This window comes from Sciurus vulgaris, assembly GCF_902686455.1.
Source record: "Sciurus vulgaris genome assembly, chromosome: 9".
NCBI lineage: Eukaryota > Metazoa > Chordata > Mammalia > Rodentia > Sciuridae > Sciurus > Sciurus vulgaris.
In genome coordinates this window covers 110610972-110635424 of record NC_136469.1, presented here as the reverse complement: position 1 = coordinate 110635424, position 24453 = coordinate 110610972, and positions in this window count along the sequence as shown.

The window sequence follows — 24453 nt, the reverse complement described above, 5'->3', positions numbered from 1 at the left end:
TATCAGCAATTCCTAGAGAGAACATACAGAGTGGGAGAAAATCTTTGCCACTCATACTTCAGATAGAGCACTAATTTCCAGAATATATAAAAAACTAAAAAAACTCTACACCAAGAATACAAATAACGAAATCAACAAATGGGCTAAGGAAATGAATAGACACTTCACAGAAGAAGATGTACAAGCAATCAACAGATATATAAAAAAATGTTCACCGTCTTTAGTAATAAGAGAAATGTAAATCAAAACTACCCTAAGATTTCATCTTACCCCAATTAAAATGGTGATTATCAAGAATACTAGCAACAACAGTTGTTGGTGAGGATGTGGGGAAATTGGTACACTCATACATTGCTGGTGGGGATGCAAAATAGTGCAATCACTCTGGAAAGCAGTGTGGAGATTTCTTAAAAATCTTGGAATGGAATCACCATTTGACGCAGCTATCCCTCTTCTTGGCCTATAACCAAATGTCTTAAATTCAGCATACTATAGAGGGACAGCCACAACAATGTTCATAGCTGCTCAATTCACAATAGCCAGTTTGTGGAACCAACCTAGATGTCCTTCAATTGAATGGATAAAGAAACTGTCATATATATATATATATATATATGAATATTATTTAGCCATAAAAAAATAAAATTATGGCATTTGCAGGCAAATGTATGAAACTGGATAATATCATGCTAAGTGAGATAAACCAATCTCAAAAAAACAAAGGAGGAATGATCTCGCTAATAAGCGGATGATGACACATAATGAGGGGTGGGAGAGGGGCAAGAATGGAGGAAGGAGAGACAGTATAGAGGGAAAAGAGGGACGGGAGGGGTGTGGGAGAAAAAAATAACAGAATGAGTCAAAAACTCTTACCCTATGTAAATGTATGATTACACAAATGGTATGCCTCTACTTCATGTACAGAGAAACAAGATGTATCCCATTTGTTTACAATAAAAATCAATTAAAAAAAATCCTTCAGGTGCTTTCAGAGAATTTATTCTGATAACACATTTAGAGTTAGCTGTAGTTTCTAGGGTGTTTCTAAATAGTTTTCTTTTTGGAGACCAGTTATGTTTTCATAATTTGATGAAAAGAACCAAAATATTTCTGGGTATAAATTAATCAGAGTTGACCAGAGAAAATAAGGGCTAAAAATTACCTTTATGAGATAAAAATGTACTCATGCACGGTAATGGAACATCTTAAAGACTGAATTTAGAGAAGAGAGAGCTTTATTTTCATACACACAGTTTAGAAATAGAATGAAAAAGTGTATGTTCGATAGGCCTAAAATACCGGTTCTTTGAACCCAGCTATGAGGCCTTCTTCATTGGTAACTTCAGATATTGAAGCAATAGTCTTGGCAATTATAAATTTAAACCAACAATTCAGTAATTATAAACTACTTTATATGTATTTTGCAATTAGTCTTAAAATCACTTCCAGGTGATTATAGTGGTCTGAGGTTTAGCTGCTCTCCTAGTGTGTTTTTCCTAAACATGGTGCAGATGTTGAGTGGAGTAGTCATAGAGTTTGAGAGAAATCAGGGATTGGGAAAAAAAAAAAAAAAAAACCATGAATGCTAAACTGTAAACTTATAAAGCAGCTACCTTGATAGAAGGAAACAGTGCAAAGCACTTTTCTAGCTTTTCTAACGCAGCTTCAGCAGGTGGCGCTGACGTGCTTCTTATAGCAATGACCTGGGCTGCAGAGGTGGAGATATGGGCTGAGGAGGTACTTGGTTCTCCTCTCTAGGCCTCCAGGGAAGAAGATAAATGCAGTGCAACAAAAATCAGCCATACACCTCTTTTAGTATATGTGAACTGAACATGCATATACAGATAAAAATTATATTTGTAATTACAAACATAATAAGTTATTGCTGAAGAAAATTGTATAATAATTAAAAGAAATATTTGAAGCTCCTCAACTTAAGTTTAAAATTTTTTTTGCGTACCTCAGTTTTCCCTAATTTATCTTAAGTTCTAGGCTAATCCATCTGCCAATGACTACATTATTTTGTAAATGGATAATTAAGAAATTTGGTAGCATGCTATAGAGCAGTGCTTCTCCAACTTTAGTGTGATACAAGTCATGTAAGGATCTTGTAAATGCAAATTTCCATTCAGTATATCTGAACAGGGCCTGAGAGTCTGCATCTCAAACAAGCCCCCTAATGTTGTTGATGCTGCAAATCCTCGTTTATACTGTGGGTAGCAAGGACTAAAGGGATTCCTATCAGATCTACCTTCAAACCCTGGCAATCTTCATTAGCTATGTGACCTTGGTAAGGCTGTTTCTTTGCTTTGATTTCCTAATAATGAAGCAAACAAAAATAGGTTAATATTTCTCTTACTATGTCTTCGTAGAAATCATCTTAGGGTCCTATAAAGTCCCTCATTACCTACCAAAAGATATTGTTACATTCTGTAAGTATTCAGATGATAAGTTGAGCCTACTGACTTGAAAATTTTAGATGATATCTCACAAAACAAAAATTATTAGCTAAATGCAAAAGGTTTGTTTAATTCATATTTTAGTTTCCAGATTAGCCCCCAAATGACCATTAAAATATGGGTGAGTGAAATGCAAGTTATATAAATGAAAGAATTGCCAGCAAATCTAAAAACTAATAGGAATACTTCACTGAAAGAATGGGAAAACAATTCTGAATGATTTAATTACTCAATTATGACTTAAAAATAACATTCCAAGAAGGAATGAGAAAACATTGGAGTCATTTAATTGTGTGACCTTAGTAATAAGTTAATATCCCCATGGGGATATAGAAATCAGTCAAAGCAGCTTCCTTAGGACCTATTAGTGTCAGTGGGACTAGCCTGTGCTAACAAATATCCTTCTCCTTACATTCAATCTTGTGGTCAGTTTGATACCTGGTTTCTTGTTTGACCTGAATAAAAGTTTGCCACCACAAACTGTTGGTCCATATGTATCTCAGCAGTAGAGTGACAACAAACAGCAGTTTTCCTGGACTGAGCACTTGCTACGTTTGTAATTAATGCTTGAATGTTCAGTAACTGAAGAGCTTCAATAAATGACTTCTCAGATGCTCAGGCGAATTGTAGCAGGATGCCTAGGATTTTACACAGAAGTGGTGTATTCCTTTATTTGGTCATTTGAGTAATTGATCTCTCTTTTCTTAGTGCTAACTTTGGAATTTCACTGCCTGTGGTCTTATTCCAGTTTGGGAGTTGTCATTATTTTAGCCAAAGCAAGACAAAATACAGCAACATAAAAAAGAGTTTATTCTTATACTTTACCTGTAGGGTTTAATCTAAGACTAGCTTCAGCTTCTATAATCACTGGGTTAAATTTCATGAGTTTGTCTACCTAATTCCTTTTTTCCTTCCTCTTCCTCCCTTCCTTTATCTTTCTCTGCGCCATTTGAAAGTGAATGTGTCTGTCTATCTATCTATCTATCTATCTATCTATCTATCTATCTATCTATCTATGTATCATCTTTCTATCTCACATGACCTTACTGGAATAGTTAATGGAGCCAGAAAGGAGCTTGAAGTACTCAGAAACTAGCAAGAACAGGAAACCATTGTCACTTTTAGGCATAAAATGCAGAAGGAGAAAAAATGTCATGGGGTCCTGTAAAACATGGAGCCACACAAGAAGACCTCTTGTTAGGAGCTTTAATTTTGGAAGGACACTCAGAGTTCAAGAAATGCAGTACAAAGCAGGAAAGAAAATCCTGGTCTTATTTTCTTCAGCCTCCAATGTCTTCGAGGCGACAACCCTGGTAGAAATTCATTGATTCAGTTCACAGAAAGGAGCATCCTGGGGTCCTCTTAGGAAGAAATGGGTGGACAATGAATGGAGGGGGAATGTGAGCCAAGTAGAGTACATCTACACACTCTGGTGGGTTTTAAATACTCCAGCTGTAAGGTTGCAGTATTTCACAAAAGTGGTGTGTGATTTGTATATAGCTTGATTTAGTATTTATGTATAGCATGATAAAACATTACTAAACTTGTACAAAACTAACTTCCCGACTTGGTCATAGGTAATACAATTCATTCAATTCTGAAGATCATGTAAAACTAAATGTGTCATTGGCATTGTCTTTGTTGTCTTTGAATTTGGTGGAGAGATATTTTCCTGCATTAGCCATTTCACTAGAATCAAATCACATATTCTGTTTCCTAGAATAGCAAGATTTTCTGATAATGATTTTGTTTATAGAGGAAAACAGCAGAATAATTTCCCAAAAAATGTTTTTGCAAAGAATATTAGTTCTAGATTTGTATTCTTCTTTCTCACAAATATGAGAGATGCAATTATGTTTAAGCAATCATAGGTCATTAACATTCTAAAATCAATCCAGTGTGCTCTGTAAGAAATGAGAGACAGTTTTCATAATCCTCAGCTCAATGACCAGTTTCATTTCTGTCTAATCAATGTTCTTTAGTGTCTGATACGTGTCTCCTTCACTAGGCAATAGACCAAGTGCTGAAGTGATGTTTGTTCATCATTATAGAGTAAAATGATATTGTTCTGATCACCTCATGTTAGTCCACATAAAATATGTGTATTATTTTCAGTTTTCTATTAAATTGCCTTGATTCTACTCAGTTTTAGAGGCACCTAGACAATGTAAATAACAACTCTGTAATTATTCTATTAGGGAACCAAATATGAACTTGAAGTCATTAGGCAGAAGAGCAAAGATTTTTTTCTTTGTATTTAGCATAAAATGAATTAATTCCTTTAGTTTCCTCTTTCCTGCCAAAGTGTGGGCCAAATGGAATGGGGGCCAGTAAGTGACTGGCAAGAAGGATTTAGCAAAAAAGACCCAAGGAAGGAAAGGATTTCTTAGTTAAATTCTATTTTTCATCTTAATATGAACTCCAGGATTTTCATAAAAATCAGATCAGTGGGATTCTCTCCCAGACCCTCCACTGAGACTGGGAAATATTTTTACTTTATTTCTGTTTAGTGATTTGATCAGTTTTACCAATCATCTAGTCTTTAGCTAGCTCTACTCTACATGAAATCTGTTTAATTAATGATGAATAATTATTTGACATTTTCTTGGGTACATGGTTAGTTTTTAAGATTAGAGAAAGACAATGTAGTTTTATCTTGTGAGGCAGAATGACAAGCTTTATTAATTGATTTATTTACTTCATTAAACACTACTTGTGTGATGTTACTTAGTCTTTATGGGTCTCAGTGTTCTCACATGTGAGTGGGTGATAACACAATTTTGTGTGTTGCAAAAATTAAGATAGCATGTGTTAATTGCCTAGCAGACTGTATGGTGTATAATGGGTACCTATTTAATATTAGTTCTTATTCTTTCTTATTTTTATTTACTTATTTTTTTCACCTGATATAACAGCAAATATCTCTGTAATCCAAAAGCAATACTCTGATGCAAGTCTGTATAAGAAGCCACCAAGAGACCAGGCACAGTGATGCATACCTGTAATCAAAACAAACTGGGTGACTGAGGCAGGAGAATCGCAAGCTTGAGGCCAGCCTCAGAAATTTAGTGAAGCCCTTGGCAACTTAATGAGACCCTGTCTAAATTTTTTTAAAAAAGGACTTGGGTTGTAGCTCAGTGGTAAAACAAATGTGAGTTCAATCCCTGGTGCCAGGGAGAACATCCACCAAGAATAATAGTCAGTATGAACTTGAAGTTAGAATGTATTCAGCAATGATGCATCATAAGTTGGCAGAGGAAGCAGGTAACCAGAAGATCACAGTGCTCATATTACCCAGAAAGAAAAAAATATCCTGGCCAAGAAGTCTAATTTAAAGCAGCACAACTAGAAATTTGAGGTAGTATTATTTATCCTGCAAAAAAAAAAAAAAAAAAAACTTATATTCGAAAGCAGAGAAATATGTTCTGAAGTGAGAAGATTCAGGAGCTACAAAACTAGGAATCTCTTTCCTGTTTTGTGTTTGATCATAGACTTATAGATATTCTTGTCTCTATGAATTCCCATTTCCTGACCTTCACAGAGTTATTTTGCAGTCTCCAAAAATATTGGGTTACAAATTGCAACTAGGGATAGGCCAAAGGTCTTTAAAAAAGGACCCTCTGTGGTGAGGTGCCCACTGAGTTTGTATTTGCTACATACTATCATTTCTGTAGCAATAATGAATATTCATTCCTTAATGTATTATTAGACAAATATGCATTGGGGAGCTTCTAAATGCTAGGCACACCATTAGATTCTGGAGACACAGATTCAGAATAGTGATAAATCTCTCTCCTTGAAGATCCCATAATCCAGTAGGGAAGATAGGGTAATACAGCAAAAGTGAGAGAAATATGATGACTAATAGCATCTACCTAATTCTTTACATGTACACAATGACTACATTCCAGTTTTACCTACATGCCAGTTTCTTGAACATTACTCTTTGCTCACTACCACTAAACCTCACCAACACAACCCCCATTCCAAAGACTGGGAAGATGAGACAAAGAGAACTTAAAAGGCCTATCCCAGACCACACAGTTCAAAAGGGTCAAGCTCAGCATGGAGTCTTACCCTTTTGTGTTATTTGACAATATCAGCGATGAGTTTTTTGGCATGATAGAAATTAGAGACTGTAGGAGACAAGGTTGATGATTTGAGATTTTAAAGATAGACACAGAGTTTCTTTGGTGGATGAGAAGTCTAGCATGGTTTAGAAGAAGGAATAGAATATTCATATGGACATGAAACAGTACAGATATATCTGAAATATTAAGAATTTAGTATCACTGGATGTAGGTTCAGAAGAGAGATTAGCAAAAGGGACACCTATGGATGCAGGCAGGGGACAGGAAATTAAAGAGCTGACTGTGCTGTTCTGAGTATCTTAAAATGAGGCATCCATGAAAAAGGGTAATTTACTTCAGTGAACAAGATATGTTGTGTTTTGTCTAGGTACTGCTTTTCTTTGATAGCATAGACTCTAGATTAGTAAGGTGAAGAACAGAAACCTAATAAGAAGGCAGTTTGGAAATGAATTGACACAACTATGAACTTGTATAGGGTCAGTTGAGAGGAGAAGGTTGATCACAGATCTTGAATAGGTAGAACCCACTGATAATGATAACGATAATGATAATGATCATGATAATGATGGTTGGGTAGAAAGAAAGTTGGAGAAATGCAGAGAAGTCATGATCTAGAATAGGAAGGAATTTAAAAAGTCTTAAGTTTCATATCTGGGAGACAATTTGCCCTCAACTGAAAGTTGAGAATATGCAAGGCAAAACAGCAAAAGCAGAACTTCATTTTGGTGGGGAGAGAGAGTGAAGGGAGAGAGGGAGAGGGAAAGGGAATGAGACAATTTTGGAAATATCTTGAAGGTCTTCAGATATATTGGTGCAATTATAGTAACATATTCAGGCTAAACTTTATTACAGAGGCCTGAAATTGGTGAAAAAATATTGCTTATGCTTGAAAATAACAACTACAACGTGTTGAGCTTTACCTACATGCCAGGCAAGGTGTTAAGCACTTTATCTCATATTCATGTTCAGGCCTCATGAGAACTCCACAGAGTGGGAATTCCACATGTGAGAAAACTTCCCTGATACAGTTACAAATGAAATTTCAATATTCAAAAATGGATGTTCCTGACTGAAAAGAATAGAGATGAATAAAGAGACCCTGGGGAATACAGAAGACCAAGGGCCAAGTAAAAGAGACTGAGATAGAGTGACAAGAGAGTGAAAGAGACAGGGGAGCAAAGATGTTGAAGACCATTCAAGATCTAATACCATCCAATGCTACAGAAAGGCTGAGTATGAGCCCAACCCAGGCTATTTGCAAGTGATCATTCTCAGGTGAGTGAGGCCTCCTGCTAACATGGTGAGACAGACAATGAATTGTGGAAGATTAAATAGTGAAAATATGTAGAGATGATATACTCAACTTGGTTAAGAAGTTTGTTTTTGAGAAAATAGGAAAATGAGACGAGCCAATGGGATCAGAAGGTTAAGGGAGATTTTTCTAAGCAGGGGAGGTTTGAGTCTCTGCAGAGCACGTGAAAGACCAAAGACAGTTGGTGGAGACGGGTGGGAGAGCAAGATTGGAGGGAGAGGAGGGTTAGCTGTGGGAAGGACAGTGATGCAGAGTTAAACACCAAGAGTGTGCCCAAGGGTAAATGCAGTGGTTTGGGACCTGGGAATCAAAGCATTCTGACAGGGTCTCCAGATTCAGTGCCATGGCAGAATGGGGTCAGTGGCCCCTTTTGGAGAAGATTCCAAGGTCGCGGAATCTTGAGGGAGGGTGGTTTCTTCCTTGGTAAGGAAGTAGTTGGAGTGTCTGTGAAGATGGAAGGCTGTGAGGTCATGAGTTTCTAATGGAGTCCGGATCCCAGAGGAGCAGTGGAGGAAGAATTTATGAGATGATAAGTACTGTGCACAGTTGGGATAAATCAGTGTGCAGAAGTAATTGTTGGAATCTCACCTTTAAGCAAATTTATGGAGAGTTTTTAGTTGATATGGATCTGGGGACATCTGGCTACAAGCTCTCCCAGTACAGCGGAGGCAGCTGCAGACTTTAAGAAGGGAACCGTAACCAAGGCTGGGCTTTGATTTCTAGCTTGTCTTCTCATCCACTTGTTCTCCCTCTCTTTTATTCTGTTTTCCTCCTTCTTTGCCATTTTCCCCTTTTCTCTTACTGTCTTTCTTTCCTCCCTCCCATCTGCTCTCCTTTCCTTATTATTCTTTATTTGCTTTATTTCTATCCAAAGGACTATATCAATAAACATTTTTGGAGATACTTAAAATAATTAAAACCCTTCATTTGTTGCTCTATTGTGCATTGAACACATTTCCTTCAGGGAAAAGAAGGTGACTTTAATTTGTATGCTCTTTCATTCATTCATTCTTTTTTTTTTTTTTTTTTTTTTGGTATCAGGAACCAAGGGTCTGTAACCACAAGCTACATCCCCAGCCCTTTTTAGTTTTGATTTGTCAACAGACTTTTCTATTAAAAAATATCTTTAATGGAGAGGAATACACACATGACAGCATTCAGGATGTCTTGCTGACTTGGTCTCAGCTATAACATGTCCCACAATTCCATTTAAACTTTCTCTCCATCACAAACACTGTCTATTGGATGTTTTGTCAATTTATAAATTCTTATTCTGATTCCTCCCCACTACCCTACACCAACCTGTGCATTCCACAGACGGCCTGTGATATTTGAATAACTTCATGACCCAGGGAATAATAATTTTTTGGTGTTAAGACATCTGGACATTTGCAAGACTAGTGGTATTCTTGTTGGTGTAATCTAGTTATTTTATTTTCCATGAAATTTTTTAAACCAAAGTATCAGTTTACTTTCTGATTGAATCAACTGACTTTTTTTTCTTTTATTCCTTGAATTGATGATTCATTATGCTGATTGACCCACCCAAAAGCCAAAATACTATTTGTAAAACAGAATTTGCTATGCACATATATAACTAATTCATTTAGGGTATAAAGTAACTTCTTTGAAGAAACAAATTTTTTATTCTAAATTTCTATTACCTTTTCCAAAACAGAGAGACCTCTTTAGGGAAAGAGAAATCATGAAAATAGAGTTTTCATCTCTCTGCACTGGGTTATAAAAATGGAAAAGAAGTTCATGTGGCTTGGATTGCATAACAAATGAGGCTTATGTAACCCAAGTGTTCTCTGGCCTGACCGACTTATGACTACCACGCATCATCATAAGTAACTCTAAATATCCACATCACCAAGCCATCATCCCTGTATGCTTGAATGACAGAAATTAGCATCTCTCAACATGTCCTCCAGTTATTTCTAAGAGCTTCACAGATAGCTGTCACATGAGTGCTCAGAAATAAGATTCCCTCATTATTCTGCTGCAGCCTGCAGACATACTGCCCCAGAGCTGGCTCTGCTGATGTTGACTGCTGTGGTGTCACCCCTGGGCTGGATACAGCTGTCCTCCCCTAACAATGGTGCCTGAGACCTCCAACCTAGCCTTAGGAAAGTTCTCCATTTTATGCTACCTAGGAGAGATGGATTTGTAGATCTGCACAGAAAGTGTAAGATCTAACTTTCAACTTGACTCCACTGAATGCTCAGAATAATAGAAATGTTGTAAAGTTTTTGATGCATCTTACTATACATCATACATATGATGATATTCATATGATGTTATTCCTATTTTTAAAAATCAGACAGTATGAATTATAAATAACAGAACAGTCAAATTCCTCCAATAGTCAAAAGTCATTAGAATTAGAATAATGGAATTGTCTTAAAATTACTCCATAATACATTTTCAATATAAATGTAATCAAACACAGGTGAGCACCAACTAATTTAAAATAGATTATTAACTTTACAGGTATCTAGTGTTCACAAATTAGGGTATATTCTTCTAAATATTTAATGTAATCTAACATAACACATTAAAATATTACTCCTTTATTATGTAAATGAATATCATTAGAAAGTAATGTATATTTTTCCCTGCTCTTGAGTCATTGGGGCAGGATTTTCTTTAAGTGCTTCTCCCTTCTTCTTTATTATCTCCATATTACCATATGCAGGATCTAAAAGCTTCAGTCATTAAATATGGAGCCATGGTGTTAAGAGGTTGACAAATGACCAGGGTGGGCTGGCTGGAGTGTGAAATGTCTGACTTCACATTTCAAATGAGTACAAATCCTGACCTCAGTTGACAGCAACTGTTGACTATTGTCTGATTTAAGTAAAATATTGGTGGTCATTGTAGCAGGTCCAAACTTCTTATGGAAAGTATAAAACAGACAATAACTCCAAAAACATTTTGGTTTGTTGGTACCAGTTTCAACAGTGGTCTGGCAGATTGGGTGAGGAGAATGAATACTGGTAGCAGAGAATGCACCCTTAGCCACCTGGCTCCTTAGGTGGGGTTGGTTATCCTCTCACTGGGGCCTTACCTTTTCTACCACCTTCTGAAGTTATGGAGCTTTATATATTCCCATTTGATACCTGCAAGTCTGGAATTAGGAAGACTGCTAATCATGACACCTGGTACAGATGAATTTTCATCATTATTTGTCTGTTTTCACAGCATTTGCTACATTTGATTTGTAAAATTGGGAAGAGTAACTAGATGTTCTCGCCCAATGCTGTCTTTTCTCTTGGGCCCAATTTGCCCAAGGGGAGCACGGATCTTGCTCTACTATTTGTGCACCTGGTACAACCATTCCAGTTTCAATTTTTATGAACAGATGAGTGAGTCTTTCAGATTTAAGATTCAGCATTTGCAAATGTACTTTGGTATGATTCAAAGTCATACTTCTCAATTTGACCTCTCTCAGAAAGAAAAGGAATAATTTGATTTTTCCAATTTTCTTACTGAAGGGTACGCTGTTTCACATCTTATTTAGAATCTGCACAAAGAGGTGGGGTAAGATGGCATAATTATTTATCGGGCTACCTCTCAAGAGAGTATCGTGTCTAACACACAATATTAGGTTTTGTAAGCTTAGGTCTCTTCAATTTTCCCTTTGGACCCATTTCCTTTTCTCTGTGTAGATCATCTTTGGCTCCTAAGCTTGAGAAAACCTAAGAAAATTTAACATGTAGGAGGTTTTAGTGTTCTTTTTAGGGGTGAGGTAGGATAGAGATTATGCTGGAAAGGTAAACTGGAGATGTACTTAAGTTTCCGAGGTGCCATGGGAAGAAATATCAGTTTTGTTCTGTTGGCAATAAAAAACCATCAAAGGTTTTTACCCAGGAAGGATGTATAAGGCTTGATTTTGGATCTCTATTGTTGTGGTATCTGCTTCTGAGCTGACTTTGGGAGAGAATACTCCAATACTCCAAGGAATTAGAGAAGTCTATTGTAAAGGCCCAGGGGTGAGATTAGCAAAGCCTTATCAATAGTCAACGGGTCTGAATGCATGTGACTTATGATTGCTCACAACAGACAACTGGATAAAGCTGCCAAATCACCCCTTCACAGTTGTTTGCTATAGGATCAATCTTATTATCTTTCATTTTTATAGTGATCAAAAAATTTTGTTCAGAGGGTTAGATTGCATTTGTTAAAAAACAAAGGTTGAGAATGTTGAGAGTACAGTTTTATCTTACAAGGAGGTAAAATAGCAATGCAGACTGTTAGCTAACTATTTGGTTACAAGGAAAATACTTATTTTTGTCATTCAAGTAAGCTTCATAGTCATTTTATTTCCATGCATATCACAATTGCGATACACTTGGAGATATTATTTTCATATTCTCACAAAAGTCTCCATTTTTGTACTTTTGCTCTCACTCTTTTTACAGTTTATATTTTACACTTACTTTGAGCATTATCAAAGAGAACTTATGCAGAGTATTATGCTTCAAAACATAATTCATGTCAAACTGAAAAATCGTTGACAAATGTGAGTTACTTATCAGCATTTACCATGTAGTGAAATATGAAATTGAAAGGTATAATTTTTCAAAAGCAATTAGTTGTCTAAGTGGAAGATAGAAGATTAATTATAAAATATTTCCAAATCAAACAAAGATACATTAAACATTACCTTTAGAAGCTTAACATGATCGCTTCAAGTTAACATCACCTTGTACCACAGTGATGAATGTCATTGTGCTTCTTCTCTGGAGACAGGAAGCCCAGTGTTTCTTTTCTGTACAGATAAGAAATTAGGGTAAACCATGCCATTCAGGGTCTATTTAAATTACAACAAAATAACTAGAAAAAAATCAATCATGATTGTGACATTTTTCAACTAAAATTAAATCATATTTTTATCACAACAAAGCAATTGAGTAAACATACTTGCTATGAACTGATTACCTGGGTTCATCAATCCCATTAATGAACTTGAATTATCATTTTCATTGATTTGACTGAGTATATGATTTTATAGCACCAGAAAGCAGCATCTTTTTCTGCTTCACATTTGGAAGAATTGATGAGATTCAGTGAGGTTCAGAAAACAGGGATAGGAAGGATAGTAGAGTGAAACAGAAATTATTACATTATGTTCATATATGACTGCATGACCAATGTGATCCTATAATATGTACAATCAGAAAAATGAGAAATTACACTACATTTATGTATGATTTATCAAAATGTACAAATGCATTCTACTGTCCTATACCACTAGTTGGACCAAATAAAAATTATTAAAAATATAAAAAGTAAATAAAATTTCAAAAAAAATATTTTGAAAAAGAAAATAGTTGTTGAATATCACGCTATGCTATACATTGTCCTATGTACTCTGCCTTATGAAGAAAGTGAAAATTACAGAAATGTAAACTAATAATCACAATTAATAGACCACACAATATGCTAATATCACAAGTACTGAAGAGAAATCAGTAACATTAAAAGAAGAGTTGATATCTACTTTAGTATTAGTAGACATTTCTCATATAGATATAAATTTCTCTTTATAAAGTTAAACTCCTTCAGGAATTCTGTTATAATAACAAAAAGAACTGATACAATGTTTTTGCATGAAATAGCATTAAAGGCGATACTCATTTTTAAATATTTGATATTTTGAGAGAATGAATACAAAAATAATTCCAATTTTAATACTGATTCCCAGAAATATATAATGCAGTTGAGAGCTTACTAATTATTCCATGAATATTGTCACTTTTGAGTCCTACTAAAATAAATGGAAATATTTTAAGTGAGTGGAAATAAGTATATAGAATACATAAGTCCTTGGTGAAAGAAATCTTTCATTGGCTTCTTTATGAAATGGTCTTTTTTGAGTTTCACAATATACTTCGTGTTAGGGTAAACAACTTATTAACAGTGCAATGCAGTTAAGATTTGAACCTATGAAAAATGTTAAAAATTGCTAACGATCCAACAAATAAAAATTGAAAAATGATACGGCCTGCTAAATTGATTTTATGTGAAAATTTTACCAAAGTCATGAGCATTACAAGGATAAATTATAACTCTTATTCTTTTAACATATTTGAAACTGTACATTGACCTAGACTTTTTAATCCTTAAGACATTAAAATGTGTCAAATAACTTTAAAGCATTCAAATTCTTTGGCACAGTAATCTGTGATCTATTCTGAGAAAACATTGAATGTGGAAAAAATCAATATGCACAAAAATGTGACTGTGTTTTTCTTTGTTATAATGAAATACTGGAAATAGCCTGAATTCTCAACACCAGGGAAAGGGTTTGAGAATTATGCTATATTAATTTTGCATGTTTGTTAAAACATAGTAGAAAGTAATTTTTCATGCAATAATCATGCTTGTGGTAAGCATGACAAGGACAAGACTTTTTAACACAATAGGGTTTCCTGACTTAGACTTACTTATTTCTTGGAACAGGATAGATTTTGCAAGTCTCGTTTTTGGGTATTTTCCCTGTTTCTTTAGTTGGTATGCATGTGATTCTAAAAATCACAAATTAGTAACATGTAAGAGACAGGAATAAGAGAGAGAGCTTAGCTAGGGCAACAAATTGGATGCAAATAAACAGGTGACATGTTGGGAGGATAAGGAGGCAAAAGAAAAACCATGGGTGTTAGGGATTTGTTATGAGTGTTAGGGCTTATGTGAGAGAGGACCTGGATATCAGGTATTCCGAGAAAGGTTGCATGGTAAGATGTAACCCTGAACGGGAAAATACTTATGGGTTTCTTCAAACCTCATAAGCTCATAGCTATAACAGATTCCTGTGACAAGGGACAGGTTAACAAGAGAAAAACAAACAGGTTTATTAACATGTACAGTGCACTTCACAAGGGAGAAAAACAATCCAATTCAGTGTCTCAGGAGTCTGCTTTAATATTAGTATTTCAAGGGAGAACAGTACATTTTAGAGAAGTGACAAGGCCAAGGAAAAGTAGTCCCAGACTTCAAATCGTGGAATGTAGATTTATGGGAAGAACGTCTCCTCAGTTTCTTCTGGTGCTGACTCTGAGCTAAAGTGTAAGGAAATTTACAGTCCATCTGTCTCTACCTGGGACAGGGAGAGCAAGAGGGTAGGGAGACACATTGTTTTTGTGAATATCTCTTCTGCTTTTAGGCAAACTTGTCCTTCCATTTGATTGTCTTCAGCTCAACAATCCTTCATACTTCAAGGAGAATCATTTGGCTTTCTTTCAATCACTTTATGTGTTCTTCAAAACATAAAAGAAAGATTAAATTTCCCTTATAACTGCAACTTGCTTCTGTGAGATCAGGCAGATATGAAATAGTTGTGTGTTCTGACTTTAAGATATACCAAAAAAAAAAAAAAAAAAAAGAATCCTAATTGGAAAAATTCCCAATTGAGCTACTGGGGGAAAAAGAAGACAGTGGAAGAAGAGAAGAAGGAGTAGAGAGAGGAGGAGAAGGGAATGAAGGAAACAGACACAAGGGAAAGACCAAGGGCTGGGGAGAAAAGGAAAGAATAAGATACACATATAATTATATTTAAATAATTAGGTAATGAACACTAGTTGGAATAGTTACCAAGTTTATAAGATTTATGGTCTCAGTAGTAATTTCATTTGTCTGACAATGTTTTTTTTTCCCCCTTCATTTTGTTAGGATTTCTTTAATCGTGTTTTGCCTAGTTAGAGCATATTGCTAATTTGGGAAAACGTATGAAAATATCATATATGGTAGATTTTCCCTGCTTTCTAAGTCAAATGTGTGTTTTAAAGCAGAATTTATTGTTAAAGTGCTATTGAACAAGACAATTTATGGGCACTGAAAGGAGGCATCTCATCCAAGACAATTTCATAGTTCCTTTTACAAGAAACATTGGCTTTTTACGGAGGTTATATGACTTCTCAAATGCCTTTACTTTCTTATTATATGACACAGCAGAAGTCTAGTGTTTTGTCTAGTCTGATTTAAAATGATTTCATGCTATTGCTACTCTTTCAACTTCTCATGATGTGTATGGTATTATGATGCTTTTATGTTCAATTTTAACATGAATCAGTTACTGTTTCAACAGCTCTGCCGTATAAAGTGAGGATATCACTGGCTAGCTGCTCAGGAAGTTGAACTTCATATTTTATTTTAGATAACAAGATTTGAGTAATTTCTTATAGGAGAAGAAATAATAGAGAGTGACCTTGTCCCATGGAAAATGTGGGGAAAAAAAAAAGATGAAGATCCATATTTAGTTAGCATCTACTACTTTCTGGGTATAGTGTGAGGTAATACATAGCTGTTACATATAACCAGGGAGAAGAACTTGAACTTGACCCCACATTCTGTAATGGGGCTGGTTTGCCTGATAAAGGATTCTCGATTTTTCATTTGTCACATTTCAGCGTTTTCCTCATTAATGAAACCTTGTTAAATAAAGACCAATGTCATTCATAATATCCAATCAGATAAGATTAAAGTGCAAGCAAGTATTCCCCCTCCCCTCAGGTCAAATGAGCACTGAGTCCTAGCTTTATCTTTGGACTATATATAAAATATTTACTTTCAAAACTCCAACCTGGTTCAATCCACAGATCCACTCCCACTTCACTCAGACTCGTTCTTCCTCTGAAGGCCCACAAAAATGGACTTGGGCTCTGCTCTCTCTCACCTTCCATTTTTTCTACATAAGTTCAATTCTATCTGAATTATAGATGGGGAGCATTATAGAATCCCACGCTGTTAACTCTGATATACTTCAAATATCTTTGAAACTAGAAATAGATTGTGCTCTACCAGAGTCATCTGGAGTAAATTATAAAAGAAATCAATGCTGTAATTCATTCTAGTTTTTTCAGGTTAAAATTACTGTTTATGTTCAATTTTATTTGGGTAAAATTTCAGTGGAAAGAAACATTTAATAAGTTAATTGATTTTTGCTTTATATTGAGACAATGCAGAAAAGAGCAAAGCAATTTTTTCAAAGTCATTTTTATAAAAGTGAGCATTTTCCAAAGATGTCCTTGTGTTACTATTCTTTCATCATAATCATATGTATGATTTCATTCTATTCAATAGTAATAAATGTACAAAAAGTGATCCTGATTACTGAAGCAAAGAATAATAGTTTTGCACTTATTTTATGGAACTCAGATTTTCAACATTTTCTCTTTCCACATTTTTTATTGGTGCATTACAGTTGTACAAGTTGTTACATACTCATACAGGCCCATAACATAACAATGTAATTTGGTCAGTATCATTAAAAGAACCAAATTTTCTACTAAAACCATAATAAACAGAAAATATTGCTCATGGGACTGTCCCAATTTGATGGCCTGTTATTGAAGGTCTTTGCTGAAATTCACTCATTCTTTTTTTTTCCTTAATGTTCGTACTACTGTGACAATCCATCCTTTAAATTTTCACTAAATTGTTATAAGACACAACTTAATATTCATTTTAATGATGTTGATTGTTCTTATCATGCATGACCATTTTTCACTTATGATTAAGTATGCAACTAATTTTTTTTAATGTATTTACTTTTTTTAGTTATACATGACAGTATAATTAATTTTGATACAGTCATACAAACATGGAATAGACCTTTATTCTAGTTAGGATCCCATTCTTATGAATGTACCTGGTGGTGGGATTCACTGTGTTGTTTTCATATATGTACATGGGAAAATTATGTCAGATTCATTCCACTGTCTTTATTTTTCCTACCCTCTTTCCCTTCCTTCCATGCATTCCCCATTGTCTAATTTACTAAATTTTCTATCCTTCCCCCACCCTTTAATGTGGGCTAGCTTCCATCTCTCAAAGAAAACTTTTGACCTTTGGCTTTTTGGCACTGATTTATTTTGTAAGGCATGATAGTCTCCAGACCCATCCATTTGCTGGTAAATATAATAGAGCCAGTCTTCTTCATGGCTGAGTAATACTCTATTGTTTATATATACATATATATATATCCCCCACAGTTTCTTTATCCATTCATTTGTTGAAGGGCACCTAGGTTGGTTCCATAGTGTAGCTACTGTGATTTGAGTGGCTATAATCATTGATGTGGCTGTGTTACTCTAGTATGCTGATTTTAATTCCTTTGAATATGTACGAAGGAGGGAGATAATTGGGTGAAATGGTGGTTCAATTTCAAGTTTTCTGAGGAGTTTCCATACTGCTTTCCTGAGTGCTGGTAGCAATTTGAAGTCCCACCAGCAATGTATGAGTGTATCTTTTTCCTCACATCTTTGCCCACATTTATTGTTACTTGTATTCTTGATAAACTGCCATTTTGACTGGAGTGAGATGGAATCTCAGAAATATGAATGGCCAACGAATATATGAAAAAAATGTTCAACATCTCTTTCAATTAGAGAAATGCAAATTAAAACTACACTGAGATTCCATCTCATTCCAGTCAGAATGGCAATTATCAACAATCCAAGTATGCAACTAATTTTAAAACTCATTCCTTATGTTTATGTTAAAAGGTGCTAGTTACATATCTGGCAAAAAGTTTTCCTCCAGGATCAGGGAATATAAGAAAATGTGATAGATAAAAAATAAACAAATGGATCAACGAGACTTCTGTGAACACTAGACAAAAGAGAAAATATTCAAGGAAGAATCTGACCTTGAAAATGCTTTCTGAAATAATGCATAACCTCATGAGAAAAAAGTAATAAGAGGTTCTAACTTCCTTATACCAGACATAGGGTTGCTGATATATTTTGTTGTTTTAATTTCTGTTCAATACTTTTAAAAGACTTCTCTAAAGAAATTAATCTTCAGATAATTATTGATATGGCTGTTTACTCGTATTTTAGAGAAAGAAAACAGTGTCTCTAAGAAGGTGAGATTAATTTTAATATTCTTTATATCCAAAGAATACGTATTTTCACTTTCCTAAAAAATATATTTTTTGTTGTATCTGAACTAGCTTTATAAAGGAATGAATATTTCAGGTGGCCGAATGATATGAATGCTGCTGCGGTGTTTGGGGATGATTTGGACTCTGAACTCTTTAGGTCTGTTTCATGACGCCTTTCTTCAGTCACAACTGGAAATGGGCACAAACTGTGCCACTGTGATTTTGTGAATCCTCTGACGTGACATGTTCAGGGGATGCTATTTTCATTTCAGAATGTTTTTATCATGATATTATTTTTCTGTAATGAAGAGCAGGGAGGAAGGACTGCATAGACCTAAACAGGCATTGTGACGATGACATTATTTGTCCCCATCCTTCATCCTCCCTTGGATCTACCGTCATTATTATGGGTTATTGAAATGGTTTCCCACTTCAAAGTGCTTTATTTCTCTGCCTCCTCGTCTTGTTTGGGGTTTGGCTCTGCCATTTTCTTTTGGCCTCTGGAAAGAGGTGAGAAGGAGTAGAGCTTGGTTCTAGCCTCAGACATCAAGAGATCTTTATGCTTCTATTGGTTCTATTTCACTTTTGCTATTACTGTGAGACAATGCACCTTTGCAGCCGCACTGTTTCCAAGAGAAGGAGGAGAAGCAAGTGGAAGAACACCATGGCAGCTGAGCCAAGCCCAGGTTAGCAATATCCCAGCTGGCAAGAAACACACCCCGAGTGAGCCCAGCCAAGGCTCGTGAAATAACCCAGCTGAACCTCAGTCAGCCAAACTCTGAGATTACTCTGCGATGGCCTATGGACTTGAGAGCTATATAATTGCTTGTATTTTGAATCTGCTGAGAAATTGCAGTATTTACTATGCAGAACTTTTGTTGCCATTCTTCTTTCTTCAGCAAGATTGTGATAAATCAGGACCAGACAGGAGTGATAGAGATAGTCTGATGGGCAATTGTGGTGGCCATCTGTCACATGATTTGAATAAGTCATAAGAAATTTAAATTCTAAGTAAAGGATCATTGCAAAAGCTGATCAGAAGGCCTTCCAAGTTTGCTTATCTGCATTAGGAAAACAGTAATTATTGCCATAAATATATCCTGGTATACTAATGAGGCTCCAACTTCATGAGTGAAAGCAGTTTGCCAACTAGAAAATGCTTTGAAAGTGCAATAAATTGTTGTTTAATGAAATGATAATTATGCTCTTGACTATGAAAGGAAATTCCTATGTCTAAATGTCTAAAAGATTCTGCTTCATTGAGACATACAATGACTTTTTGGTAGCTTCTCCAACTCTTTGGAAACAAACTGTTGTAGCAAAAATTATTAAAAGGGATTTTTTTTTATTTTGTAAATGGAGATTACTCTTTTAGTACATTCTAGTGTGCCTGAAGGATGAGAAAGATTTTATTTTTCAGTGCTTGAAATATAGTATATTTGTTGAAGGCATATATGGATTTTTAATAATTTCAAGAGCAAAATTGCTTCTAAGAAAATGATGAATTGTGGTTCAAATAATCTGCATATTTTTATGAAGTTCATTCATTATTCTGGAAAGCATATGCTTATTATTTTTATTCATTTTAAACTAGATATAGATAAGTAAACTCCTAAGGTCAGATTATTAGAGAGATCTTATTCCTTAAATTATCCATAAATTCATCTACTCCTTGCCATGCTGCCAAATGTAGCAAAAACTAGGGGTAACATTTTCTTTAAATTTCAAATAACTTAGGTCAGGATATGATGCTTTCTGGTGTTTCAAGAAAAAAATTTTTAATTTTGGAATGAGGGAAAAGCAAATGAAGAATATTTTTTAATACCTGCTATGTACCAAGAAATGCTTTAGATATTTAACTTTCCATAGTCTAGGAATTTTTGAGTCGGATATTATTATTATATCTATATTAGAATATTAGAATTTGGAAAAGGAAATGCTTTGGTGTGATTAAGTAAACAACTCTTGATAGTAATTTACAAAACAAACCAAGCAACCAAACAAACCAACAGAAAGCAAGTAACGCTGTGAGGTGTCCTGCAAAAGCTCACATGTGAGAAAATGTGTGTGAGGGTTCACAGGGGAAATGACTGGGTTCTGAGATCTTTACTCAACTGGTGAATGAATCACCTGATAGGATTAATTGAGTGGTGACTGAAGGCAGGTAGGGTGTGGCTGGGGGGAGGTGTGGCTTTGGGGTATGTATTTTGTACCTGGCAAGTCTGGAGTCTCTGCTCTCTGATCTTCGAGTGAGTTGCTTCCCTCCAACCGACTCTTCCGCCATGATGTTCTGCTCACCTCCAGCCTTAAGGAATGGAGTCTGCTGTCTGTGGATTGAGACCTCTGAAACCGTGAGCCCCCAAATAAACTTTTCCTCCTCTACAATTGCGTTGGTGGGGTCTTTAAGTCACCGTGGAGTCCATTGTTGATAAATCATTAAAAAATTTAAATCAGTGAAAATAGTATTAAACCAAGCACAGGACCCTGGTAAACATGGGCCCTGTGTGATCGTAGGGTGCAAGACCATGAAGCCTGCTGTCTGAGTCTGCTCGGACTGCTGTAGGCTGCGTGTTTTAAACAATAGACATTGATTTCTCACAGTTCCTGGCATTAGCAAGTCTGAGGGTCAACATGCTGGCATTCTGGCTCGCATCCTCCTTCTGCTTCACAGGTGGCCATCTTCTTAGTCTCCCATGGAAGAGAACAGAGAGAAGAAACAATCTTTCTCATGGCTCTGCACAAAGGGCCCACCCTCATGGCCTACCTAGTGTTCTTTCTACTACATCAGGTTACCTGTACAAAGGAGAAACAAATGGCTCAATTTAGCCCTTCCCCCAGGGATCACGAAAAGGGCGGGAGGAAAGGAAGTTGGTACACTGGCTGAAAAAGTGTAAGAGTGCCTTGTGTACCTACGCATAGTCTCACAATCACAAGCATTAAGTCAGAATATTTTATATTCAAATGTGGATTTCAAGTTTCTTCTGAAAAATCAGGCATATTGAACATGTATCCCTTGCCACACGTGCAGCCAATCAAGAGGGCCCATCCACCCTCCCCAGTGGGTTGCAGTCTGCCTTCCCCAGCTTCTTCTATCATGTCTGTTTTCTCTTTTATGGTATCTGCCTGGTCCTGGTATCCATTAGAGATTTTGATTTCTCCCTTCAGGATTAAATCTTCAGTAATTCTTCACCTGAAAAAGAAGGGGAAAAGCTGGGCATCACATGAGATGGAATATGGAACAGTGCTCCTGATGTAATGGTGATGTGGAATGATATACAGTAATATCAGAGTAATCACGTGAGGCTTGGTAATTGTGCTACTTCTTTGCCATTGAAAATTGAGACGCATATGTATGATATAACTCACTTGGATTTGCCTTTTGCAGGGATTACCTGAATATCTGTTTTCTGAATAATAACTGTAACTGGAATCTTAATTTCAAAATTTGTGAGCACCCCTCGGCCTCTCTCTGCCCCCACTTTCTTTTGAGAATAAAAATGTGGAGCTACCTAATTGAACGTCTGGGCATGTTCCTGTTTGTACTGATGCACAAGTCCCCCAGGCCTGTCTCTAACAATGTCCTGCAAGCAGTGCATATTTAGCGGAGGCATATTCCGACTCCCTGCTGTAATCAACCCTCTAGAGAAATTTAATTTTTAATTAAGTGAAGCACAGTGTTTACTTTTTCTCTCGAGCTGATTAATCAGAACTTTGTTATTTGTGTTGCAAAAAGGGGGATAAATTAACTATATCTCTAATTAGACAAGGGGGACTTTATTTCACTGTCTCATATCTATCCTAAGCAAAAGCAGTTGCTTTGAAACTAAGATGGAAGTTGCTTAAAATGTTCCAGAGCAAGTGGATAGGGGTTGGACCTTTTGATAATTATCAGATTGACTAGTGAGTTTCACACTGTGCATTCATTAAATTCCTTATTAGTACAGTTTATTTTATTCTTTATTTAAACTTTCATAGATTTTTGTTTTAGTTTTTGAATTTTATTTTTAACTGAAAAATAATAATTTTGCCTGTTTATGGCATTAAGTGTGATATTTTGATGCATATAAACATTGTGGAATGATCAAATCAGGGTATTCAGTATATTCATATTCAAATATTTATTATTTCTTTGTGGTGAGAACATCAAAATTCTTTTCTAGCTATTTTGAAGTATATAAAGCATATACTACATAGAACATCAAAATTCTTTTCTAGCTATTTTCAAGTATATAAAGCATATAATACATTGTTAGTTATAGTTATTCTACCGTGCAGTAGAATACCATAAGTCATTCTTCATAGCTAATGTAGCTCTGTACCGGTTCACTAATCTCTCCTAAACCCTTCTGCCCTACCCTCTCTAGCCTTTGGTCCATACTTCTATGAGATCAACTTTCTAATATTCCATATGAGTGAGATCATGTCATATATGTCTTTCTGTGCATGACATTTCATTTAACATACATGAATCTTCTAAGTTCATACATGTTACTTCAATGGACATGCTTTCATTATTTTCTATGGACAAACAACATGTCATTGTATGGATACTTAGTTTTATTTCCTATTTTGGCCATTGTGAATAGTGCTGTAATAAACATGGGAGTAAGACTGTCTCTTGAATATACTGATTTGTTTTTCCTTTGGAGAAGTACACACTGTGGGACTGTTGGATTATACAGTAGTTCTATTTTTTTTTAATTTTTGGAGGAATCTCTATAGTTTTCCATGATGGCTGTACTAATATTTACATTCCTACCCACAGTCTATGAGAGTTTCAATCTCTCCACGCCCTTGCCAGAATTTGTTATTTTTTTGTCTTTTTGATAATAGGCATTCTAACAAGAATTAGGTGATATCTCATTGTGGTTTTTAATTTGCATTTCCCTGATGATCAGGGTTTTTGAGCATTTTTTTCATATACCTGTTGGCTATTTGTATATCTTCTTATGAAAATTATCTATTTAGGTCTTTTGCCTTTTAAAAAAATCAGGTTGTTGATGTTGACCGTGGCAGATTTTTACTTGTTGAATTGTTTGAATTTCTTATATTTTCTGAACATAAATCCCTTATCAGATGCATTGTTTGCAAATATTTACTCCCATCCTGCTGGTTGCCTCTTTCTGTTATTTTCTTTGCTATATGGGAGCTTTAGTTTGATATAATTCCATTCATCTATTTTTGCTTTTGCTCTGTTCAGCGCCCAGTATTTAATTTTGAGTGAAAACTCGGACCACCTTCTCTCATAGATCCTGCAACTTTCTCTCATCTACTCCTTTTTTACATATGTTTTTGCTCATCTTTTCCTTCCCTTGAGACAGCTCTATCAGAATCCCAATAAAGAAGGAGTGGAAGATAGTAGATTAGAAGAAGGATGAACTTCCCAGCAGTTCCCCAGCACCAGACTTACAGAGTAGAAAGACAGCTCCTCAGAGAGGTGGGTAACTAAGGGAACTCACTTATTACTAGCCTGTAAAAGAAACCATAGAGACACTGAAAGTCAGAAACTTTGAACATAATGTGAGAAATAGTATGTTAGAGACACACCAGATTGGTTGGTGGTAGTAGTTGTCCTGGCAGTGACCACTGCTGAGAAGAGTAGGCAGTGATCACTGCTGAGAAGAGTAGGGTAGGGTGCCAACAGAGGGAGAAGAGACTGTGGCAGGTTGAAGAAATTGGCTTGAGGAAACCTGAGGAACAGAG